The sequence below is a fragment of the Acartia tonsa genome, chromosome 12 (assembly GCF_053477335.1).
Source record: "Acartia tonsa isolate MP-2025a chromosome 12, ASM5347733v1, whole genome shotgun sequence".
In the NCBI taxonomy this organism is placed as follows: Eukaryota; Metazoa; Arthropoda; class Copepoda; order Calanoida; family Acartiidae; genus Acartia; species Acartia tonsa.
Genome location: NC_137271.1, coordinates 27,657,015 through 27,668,272, shown reverse-complemented (window position 1 = coordinate 27,668,272; position 11,258 = coordinate 27,657,015). Strand labels below are relative to the sequence as shown.

The 11,258-nt window shown below is 29.7% G+C and overlaps 1 protein-coding gene across 1 annotated transcript in view; it reads right to left on the bottom strand.

Annotated features, from left to right (window-relative positions):
- The window catches only part of LOC145333457 (uncharacterized), a 202,496-nt gene that overhangs the window by 54,171 nt on the left and 137,067 nt on the right, over positions 1 to 11,258 (bottom strand). The window lies entirely within an intron of this gene.

The window sequence follows — 11,258 nt, the reverse complement described above, 5'->3', positions numbered from 1 at the left end:
TTTGCAGTTTGAGGAAAAGAAAATATGTTATCCAACTATTTAAATCGGAGTATTTTACGTTAATTGAGGAAAATGAGTAGAAAGATATACACAGAAGAAATTCTGCCATTGCTTGCTCCAGATACAAAGCCAGTAATATAATTTTTTCAATCCCGTAGGCTTTTACTAGTGTCATGAAAATGAAGTTAGATAAGTATATTTTTCGTTGCACTAAGGAAAACAGTGTCTAAAATATAACTCTACACGTTCTACTTGTAAAGGAACATTTTTTGAAAGGTCCAAACTTCAACTCCAACAGTGAGTACATCTATGAACTGCTGGTCTTACATTTTTGCTCAAAAGCAAGCTGCAGATATGGTAAATATTAGTAAACCACTCTTTACTTTTTGTAAAACCTCAAACAGGCACACAGACAAGCTGTTGAATCGTACTAAATTCAAAAAAAAATTTTTTTAAAGATTATGAGAGAATGTTTTGGCCTTAAACCTTTAAACAGCTATTTACAAGAGTTTATGTAAAGAGATTGAGTTGGCAATAATGCTTTGAATAATTTATGTTACCATATATCTATTCAATAAACTAATATTTAATATGATAATTATTTTGTTCTTTTATATTAGATTTAGGGTGCTAGATTTGTTTACTTTAAGACATTTGGTGCTAACTTTCTTCATCATTCAATTTGTTTAAATTTGCATCTCGGGGCTAAAAATACTAGTTTTAATCTTATAATTGTACATTTTATATCTATAGAAAGCCGTTTATAATACGATGAAAAAAATAACTATTTTCGTATCCATTTAAATCCGGTTCTGATTTATACGAAAAAACTATGTATATCATCGTATTATCCATAAATTATTATCCATAAATAACTTTCAAAACCACGAGATTTTTTATTTAGTTTAACACAGCCAGAGGTGTGCATGAAACAAGAACTGTTGAAACTGATGCTCAGTTTACTGAGAATATAAAAGATGATGGTAAAATCTGAAAGGAAGCTATCAACTTGATGACAGGACCAATAAGTTCTAAGGAAAGCTGTAAGATAGGAACCTAAAATGTTAGAACAATGTATAAGTCAACCAAAACAGCTCAAGTAGTTAAAGAAATGACAAGTTACAATATTGGAATACTTGGAATTGCAGAATGTAGATGGACAGGACAAGGACAAACCACAACCAAAGATGGCCACTTAATTCTTTATTCTAATCATGAAAGCCAACACATGTATGATGTTGCTATAATTGTTCAAAAACGACATGTCAATTCACTAATAGACTGGAAACCTATATCAGACAGAATAATTAAGGCTAGATTCCAATCAAGGCACTGCAAGTTGACCATTATCTAATACTATGCCCCAACAAATGACAAAGATGAAGAAGTAAAACAAGAGTTTTATGATCAACTAAAAATCAATCAGAAACTTAGTACCCAAACATGTCATGTGTATAGTTCTTGGAGATATGAATGCTAAAGTAGGTACTGACAGGACTGGAGTGGAGAATGCAATAAGATACTTTGGCATAGGTACAAGAAATGAAAATGGAGAACTTTTACTTGAATTCTGTTTAAATAATGATATGGTTGTAGGAGGTACATTATTCCAACACAAAAACATTCACAAATATACCTGGACAACACTTGATGGACAAACAAGAAACATGATTGACCACATTATAATCTATAGAAAACGGGTCAAGTCAATGCAAGACTGTAGCAGCTACAGGGGAGCTGACATATTCAGTAACCATGAACTAGTTGTCAGTAAGATAAAATTAAAGCTGAAGAGTACTAACCATGATAAAAAGAGTGAGATTGGTAGACAATATGATTCGTCAAGATTAAAGGACCCTGTGATAAAGAATGAATTTGTCTTAAAACTCAAAAATAGATTTCAAGTCTTAGAGGACCTAAATGACGAGACTGAGATCACATGGACTTCAATAGAAGAAAACTTTCAATCTACTGCTAAGGAAATCCTAGGACACAAGAAACCAGAGAAAAAGGACTGGATCTCTGAAGAAACATGGAACAAAATAGAAGAGAAAAAGAAGCTTAAAAACAAAATTCATAATGCTCAACATTTGGCTGACATGAGCAATTTAAGAGCTGAATATACTGCTAAAGACAAAGAAGTCAAAAAGTGCACAAGGAAAGACAAGAGAGATAACATTGACAATCTGGCTGAAAAGGCCTAGAGAGCAGCTAACTTTGGTAACATGAAAATAGTATAAAACATAACTAAGCAATTAAGTGGCAAATATAACAAAAAGAGTGGTGAAACTATCAAGGCTAAAGATGGTAAGTTACTCACTACAGAAAAAGAAGTTGCTAAAAGTCGGAAATCGCATTTTGAAAAAGTGTTGAACAGACCTGAACCAGAAATTACAGCTGAACCAGAACCAGGACATGAAATAGACATAGATATAAGACCACCAACTATTCAAGAAGTTAAAGCTGCTATCCATAGTCTAAAAAATAACAGAGCACCAGGACCTGACTTAATGACTGCCGAAATGCTCAAGGCGGACATAGATCTTTTTGCTAGGACTCTCTTTGATAAAATTTGGAGGCAAGAAAAGATACCAATGGACTGGTCTAAAGGAAAAATCATAAAACTACCTAAGAAGGGAGATTTAAACAACTGTGATAATTGAAGAGGAATTATGCTGCTTTCTATTTCAAGCAAGGTCCTATGTAAAGTTATTTTAAACAGAATTGATGAGAAAATTGACAATAAACTAAGAGAAAAACAAGCTGGATTTCGTGCTGGAAGGGGCTGTGTTGCCCAAATTTTCACACTTATGACGATTATTGAACAATGTGTTGAATTTCATGTAAATTTTGTTGATTTTTCTAAGGGCTTTGACTCCATACACAGACTAACACTCTAGAAAATACTAAGAAGTTATGGTATACCTGAAAAGATGATAGTTATGATAACTAAATTTTATGACAACTTCCAAGCCTGTGTTTTAGTTAGGAACAAAAAGACATCTAATATTTTCAAAATAAGCACTGGAGTTGGACAGGGATGCATTTTATCACCTATTCTATTTATATTGGTCATTGACTGGGTAATGAAGAAAACCACCGAGGACAAAAAACGTGGTCTCCAGCTGGGCATACTAGGACACATAGAAGATCTAGACTTTGCTGATGACCTGGCACTGATTTTAGAAACAATCAAACATCTACAAGCTAAGACAGAAAGACTAGTCAAATATGCAGGACAAGTCGGGCTCTTTGTTAATGTCAAGAAGACCGAAATTATGAATATACCTACAAACCCTGATCAAAGTATAACAATAAATGGTAAACTATTGAAACAAAGTAACAAATTCACCTATCTGGGGAGTGTTATCGGCAGTGAAGATGGCTCAAAAGCTGATATTAAAAACAGAATTGATAAGGCTAGGGTTGCTTTTAACAGCCTACACAAGGTTTAAAATTCAAAAAAACTTGCTCTGAAAACAAAAATCAGACTTTACAATAGTAATGTGAAATCAGTTCTTCTTTATGGGACTGAATGCTGGAAAAATGTAAAAACTGAAACAAAACAACTTAGTGCATTTGATAATAGCTGCCTAAGAAGAATTTGCAAAATATTTTGGCCAAACAAAATATCAAACATTGAACTGTATGCCAAGACTAAGTGCAATAGTATTGAAGCAGAAGTGAAATATAAAAGACTAAGATGGCTAGGACATGTGCTTAGAATAGAACATAGCAGGATTAAAAAAAAGTGCTTAAAATGGAACCCTATCACGTAAACAGGGACGACCAAAAATGACCTGGAGGCAGAGCACTGAAAAAGACCTCTTTAACTTAGAATTAACAGAGGAAGAAGCTAAAAATCATGTAAAGGACAGGACATAATGGAGGAACAGGGTAGCCGTATTCTCTAGACTACAGAGTCCAAAAAAGAGACGCGCATAATGATGATGATGATGATTTTACTTAACAAGAAAAATTCAAAAAGATGCATAATCATGCAAACTTTTTAAATGATAAAAAAGACATAAAATCTTTAAAAAATGTTAAGTTTTCCAGAGAGATTTTCTGTCTAAAGAATCAAATGATTTTTTGTAGTCGATAAAGTTTATAAAAAGCTTAAAGTTCCAATTGTTTAATTGCTCAAGAATGGTTTTTAGAGAGGTTATCTGATCAATTGTATACAGCTAGGTTAAAATCCAGCCTAATTAGGTCTTAGTTTTTCATTATTCTCCTTTTTTTCCTTTTTTTTATTTAGAAGAATTTTACTATGGATACGGCCAGTTAATAAAAGAATCATTATTCCTTTGTTGTTTTTACATTGGGTCAAGCAAGAAATATGTCCATTTTTCCAGTCCTCTAGATATAGCTTATATTTATATTGCCCCAGCAAATGTATCTAAGTTTGTTTTTATGACATTATTATTGAAAAACTTTTAATGGCCTCTTTGATTTTCAATAAATTAAGTGCTTGGCAGTCAATATCAAAGGCATTTGAGAATCTTCATTTCTTTCTCTTAAACTGGAAGAATTGGAAGTTCAGTAAAGTTCTCTTATCATCTATTTAGAATGTCTTATCAGTTTTAAGGAGTAATTCATACTTGTATTAGATGTGTGATCCTGATTTATGTATCTTATCTGTAATTTCATAGACATTTTTCATTTTATTTTGATTAGTAGCATTTTTTGCTCGCATAGCAAGGTTTTTCAAGAGTTCTTTTTAGTCATTTCTGACATTTCTTTTAATTTCCCTCCTAAGCATCTAATAGAGTTTTTATTTTCTAGAGAGTTTCTAAAGAGTGTTTTTTATCTGATCTTCATTCTTTAATTATGAGATTAACGGATTTTTGAGTAATCTACGGCTTTTTGTTAGCCATTTTGAAACTTATTTTTCCTAATCTGGTATTTTTAGATTTTTTATGCCAAATATTTTTAACTCTAACAATAAATAGTTTGTTTTTTTTATAAAAAAATTTACAAGTGTATCACTTTTGTCATTTTCCTTGTCATTTCTTAAGCATATTTGCTCATGACTTCTTCTAAATTCATCTTGTTACTCCCTACAGAGTCATGAATTCATTTTTGACCTTTGTTTCTGCTTGTTCTGTAGAAGCAAACGCTACAAAAATTCTCAGTTTAATGTTTTTTTCTAAAGTTTTTTAAGTTCACATGATTCTAAAGCCAAATGCACAGTAGGGTTTTTAGTTATTTTTTTTAATTTCCCTTTTTTTGAGTAATATGTCCCAAAGGCTAGTATTACCATTTTAAAGTTGCTATACAACATATTTTTTGATATTCTAAAAAATTAGGCAAAATACAGCCGTTTATAAAGAATATTTTTTCAAAGTAAATATTTTCATTAAAATCATCTTTTATTGATTTTTTTTAATTTTTCCAAAAAAAAAATTGGTGTCAAAATGACATGAAGCAATATTTCATTGATATAAACAGATGTTTGTACTTTAAAATGCCAAGAAATATAAAAAAAAGTCATAAATCTGTATAAAAACTATACTTTGAAAAAAAAATAATAGCCTTTCCCCCCCCCCCCCCCCCTTCTTCTTGCAAGTGTCTTTTAAAAAGTTTACATGCATCAGCGTGGCCTCTTTATTATTAAAAATAATTTTTTTTCATTTTTCAGTCTCTTATATGATGCTCAAACAGAAATTGTATGTATCACATTTAAATCAGAAAATCAAGCCACTCTAATGTACAACATTATTTTCTATTACACAGTACAAAATTATTTTTGTATTTAAATTTTAAAGATCATGTGGTAATTCCTTTTACAATTTTTTGTTTTTAATAAAATGTACAGCAAATTATTTCCTTTTTATCTTCTACTGCCTACACAGTTAAAATAGTCATGGTCATGTTCATTTTAAGTTCATAGTGGAATAATCATTATAATATTTTACAGAAATAATATAAGCTATTAATAAGAGAGCGTTAAAAATGAGGGTCGAGGGAGGTTTCCTCCCTCAGGAGAGGGGGGTTTGAGGAAGGTCTTATCCCTCAAAAAAAACAAATAAAGAAAAAAATTATTTTAAAAATTTCTCTTTTATGTTAAATATTATTACTTTTAAAAAATTTGATTTAAAATGCTAAATAAATCAAGAAAAAACTATTGCTGTATGCAATGTTAAATTAAACATCAATAATAATGTTAGAATAGTTATTTCTTTCATCGTATTATAAACAGCTTTCCGCGGATAAAGAATGTACAATTTTAAGATTAAAACCAGTTTTTTTAGCCCGTGCCTATGATTGTACATTTTTATATTCGTAGAAAACTGGGTATAATACGATGCTAGACATAGTTTTTTTGTATGGATGAAAACCGGATTCTTTCCACCGGATTCGAATGAATACGAGAAAATTTATTTTCAATTCATATTCTGAAAAAAGAAAATAATTTTTATTCCAAACTTTTAAAACTGCATGCCTATTTCTTATTGGTTGACACTTGATTAAAAATGAAATTATAAATATTATTTTAAGACAAGAATTAATTTTGAAAAAAAAAATAGTTTTTTTCCCCTATATTTTTTATTCCAAAATGCCAAGAATTAATTTTGAAAAAAAAAATTTCTTTTCAATATTTTTTTTCTTTTTTCTTATTGGATGTCATTTCGTGTCCAATGAGAGACTAGTGTTTAAATATTTTAAGGCTTATTCCAACTTTTAATTTAAATATAATAATGGAAACAATCTTTCACTAAATGTGATAAAAAAAAATCCTAAATGACAAAAATCTTCTAAATTTAATAATTAAAATCTTCTTATTTTAATAATAAAAATCTTTTAATTTAACAAAATAGTGCCAAGCGCCACTTTTATGAGCCGATCGAGCTGAAAATGTCAGGGAAGCTTTATAATGGTAAAAACAAAATTCCAATTTTTTGTTTTGCTCTAGTGGCGTGCACAGGAAAGTTGCAAAAAAAAACGGTTTGGCCTAGCCATAAATACTAACTAGGCATTATGACCCGTTTTAGGCGGTTTCCCCGGGCATTAAAACCCAGTTTTGTAGTAAAAACCCGGTTTTTTTGACCAAAAATCGAAAAATGTAATTTTTGAACGCCCAAAGTGAGATGAACACTTTTTAGAACTTTAATACGATCCGTAATTGAAAACTACACAGCCTCATGTAATCTATAGAGCTACAAGTAATATAGGAAGCAATTTATTTCAAAATTAGTGTTTTGGCTATAGGTGCCGCCGTTTTTGGGTAAAAAAAACCGTTGCTCGAAGTTTTAAAAGAAACACACTAAAAAAAAAGAAACAACTAAAATTTGGGTGGTACATATCAAAAAACGAGCATAAAACTATTAAGTGACACCTATAGAGATTAAATTAGAAGGAGTATTTTAAATTTTCATGATTTTCAAATTTTGTTGAGCTATACCGGCAAACGGAAGTAAGCTAAACTGCCTGCTCCAGGGGGAAACAAAAGCCAGGGTAGTACTAATAATGATGCAATTATGAAGCCGGAAACCGTTTTTTTTTCCATTTTTCGGAACCGGGTTTTAATGCCCGGTTTAGCACTATGGGTTAAATGATAAAATTTTTTAAATTTTAATGATAAAAATCTTTAAATTATAAACGTGCTAAAAAAGTGTCACATAGACTCAATACACCAAATTTGAAGCCTTTAGCTGCAACAAAAAAGTTCTAGGTATTTAAAAAGGACATTTATGTACAATGAAACTTTTGAAAAAGAATAACAAATGTAGTCGCCTGGACACAAAATTTAAACTTTTTTTTGTCCAAAACTTAGATTGAAGGTAAGTTTTGACAAAAAAAACATCACATTCTACACTCAAAATCTCAACAATAAAATTAGCTTTGATTGGCTGTTAGGCTGATTTAGCTTTTTGATTGGCTAAAAATAATACACAATTCTAAGTACAAGGTAAACTTAAATTTTTTTAATGATTTTGACTTTAAAAAATTGGTAATTTTATTGTAGAAATATTATAAAAATTGGCAACTTAAATACATGACATAAATAAGCTTTTTTTTGTTTTTAGGCTACACAATTTAGTCTTTCACTTGAGCAATAAAAATTTTGAAATGCCTAAAACTTTTTTGTATTTGATTCTAAAGGCTTCAAATCAAAGTCTACTTGTGTAAGTCTTTTAGCATTTTAAATATGGTATTTCTTGAAGGCTTCCTTTAAATGATAAAATTTTCTTTTAATAAAATGGCAGAAAAAGCGCCGAAACAAGCTGTTTTTTTTCTTTATCAAACAAGGAAATGAAAATTCTACAAGGTAAAAATTGTCAAAAAAAAATAAAAATCAGATTAAATGCCTAAAGACACATAACTTATTGAGTCTGCTGGCAAAAAATGTAACGCCTAAGTAGTTACAAAAACCATCTACAACGAATTAAGGATAATTAATAACTTTAGGTTGAAAGACTTCTTTGCCAGGACCAAATATTAGCAGTGTATAGCTGGAAAACTACATTGATCTCAACCCTGGAAGGATAGACAAAGCTCAGGCAAGGTTAACCGAAATGAAGGTATTAATGACAAACTACAAACGCGCCTTCATTACCGAATATATGTTCAGACTTAAAAGCTAAAAGACAACTGTGATGCCAGTTTTGTACAGAATATAAGATTGTAAATACCTTTTTAAAAAACATAATTATAAAAAATTATTTGTGTATTTGCTTGTATTAATAATACAGAAATTATTTGTGTATTGCTTGAATAAATTTGCTGTATATATATAACAATATATAGATCTTTTGTAGAATAGGTCTAATGTAGGTAAAAGTCTTTTGTAAAGTAGGTCTTATTGAGAGTTGCGTCTTTTGTAGAGTAGGTGTTAGTAGCAACCCTAATGTTTTCCGTTTCTTTAAAGATTTTTTTTTAGCGTTTTGCTAAGGAGATCTGTGAATAATGACATTTTTTACTGTTTTTAGAATTAGATAAGCCTTAAAGCAAAGCTATTCCATCTCCTCTAAAATAAAGAAAAATAAAAGTTTTTAACAACATTTTTATCATTAAAACACTCAAAATCTTTATAAACAGTTTGTTAAATTTATCTACACGTTTGATGATTTTTAAGTTATTTAAAATATTTTTTTTTATAAAAAAAAGGTCATTTTGGCAATTTAAAATTTTTAAAAAATATTAGGTGAGCAAAAACTTTGATTTTTATGAGTTTATTTGTGTTTTTTTCTCCTGATATGTTGTTATCCTTGTTAAAAAAAAAGATAACAGGGATTCCCCACTCCTTTAAATTTATTTTTCCCTTTTTTTTCTCCTTAATACAACCACCCCTTTCCGCCCTAACCACTTTTTTGGGATTTCTAGACCACATTCTTTTTGAGGTCGTTTGAAGGTAGTTTGAAGATTAATGTGTTTTATCATATACTATGTTAAGAAAAACAGTTTATTTTCTGTTTAGATGCGTAATATTTTTGTAGATGTCTAATTTTCTTCCAAATTACTTTTGATTATATTAGGTAATGTAAATCAAGGGTTTTAACCCATTTGGACGTATCGAACTCTTATTTTGTCATATTTGGAATTCTAATTTTTCTTTTTGCTCTAGTGGCGTGCACAGAAAAAATGCTGTAAGACCGTCTTTGAACCAGGCATAGAAATTTTCGGTTGTTAAGACCAGGTTAGGATTAGGTAAAAAATAACTCTTGCAATGAATATCAGTTTCGAACTAGGTGATAAATTTTCTATTGATAATGTAATTATTAAACGTAAATTAAAGAGTAGCAAATATGAAAGTACAATCAGTACTTGACAATTATTAAAAAAAACAGAATTTTTTTAAAAAAACAATGACTAGAAAAAATATATCACATTACATCTTTGGCCTAAAGTATTTTAAAAATATCATTTTTTTGTTACATAAAATACTGATTGTTGTTTTATAATGAACTAGTGGTTACGTCCTATAGCCTCTAGGGGCTCTGTATTGCGAAGAGGCAAAGAAAGATAGCTTAAATATCAACATAGAATATCCTAAAATCATTAAATGTTAATCTTACCTAAAAAAATAACTATAGCTTAAGTAGTCATTAGGAATCTAAGCTTTGGACAAAAGCCCCTTATACTTTATATGATAACTAGCGGCTTTGCCCCTAGCCTCTAGGGGCTTTTTTTTCTGAAGGTTCAGGGGAGAATTTTAAAAATTTTGTTTACATATTTTTAGATATTTTTTGTATTTTAAAACATTTTATTACTCTTTATATCATTTTATAACTTTAAAACATTTTATAACTCTTTATAACTTTTTTTATTGATTTATATTATTTAAAACCTTTGAAATTTTTCTTTTTTTTATTGTTTTTTAAAATTTCTTTGCCATTAGTCTTTTTGGGGCTTCTCCCCCTTAGGAGAAGGAAGTTTTCACAATCTTTTTGAATTTGAAAAACAAAGTTTAAAAGAAGAAAAGAAATTTAAAAAGAAGAAAAATAATTGAAAATATAAAGAAAATATAAAAAAGTATAAAAAAAGGAGTGGGGACAAAACACCTAATTTAAAAATACCTAATTTAAAAATGCCTAAGTTTATAAATGTCTAATGTGACAAAATACCTAATTTATAAATACCTAATTTAAAAATGTCTAATTTAAAAATACCTAATTTTAAAAATGCCTAATGTGACAAAACACCTAATTTTAAAAATGCCTAATTTTATAAACACCTAACTATAAATGCCTAAGTTTAAAAATACCTAATTTTAAAATACCTAATTTAAAAAAAACCTAATTTTAAGCATATCTTAAAACTGTTGTTGAATATATTAAAGCGGTGGCTACGCCCCCTATAGTCCTCTAGGGGCGATTGCAGTGCGAAAGGGAATTCAATTAGTCTCCAAAATTTCAAAATATAGTTTGAAATAGAAAACTGGACTGATGTATGGACGGACCGACCCTAATTATAGAAAAGCTTCGCTTTTAAAAATAAAATTTTATGATTAGTTTGTGGCACCTAAATAAATTAATTAGTAAAATCAAAGGTTGAAGGACAAAGAAAATGAATTTAATTTTTCATGGTTTTTCCCTAACCTAAGTAGCCGTTGCGTCGCTTTCTTGGGGGGTGATAGTTGACCATTCCCCATTTTAGTTGCAGTTTTATAAAGTAAGATTGAAGAAATATAAAAAAAAATTTCAAAGGGCGATTTCTCATTGGAAGGTGTTGGTAATCTCCCCAAAAGCGTTATAAACCTTTCCATGACCTACTGAAAGCTTCATTGTAAAGATGAACCATATTGGTTCATTGAC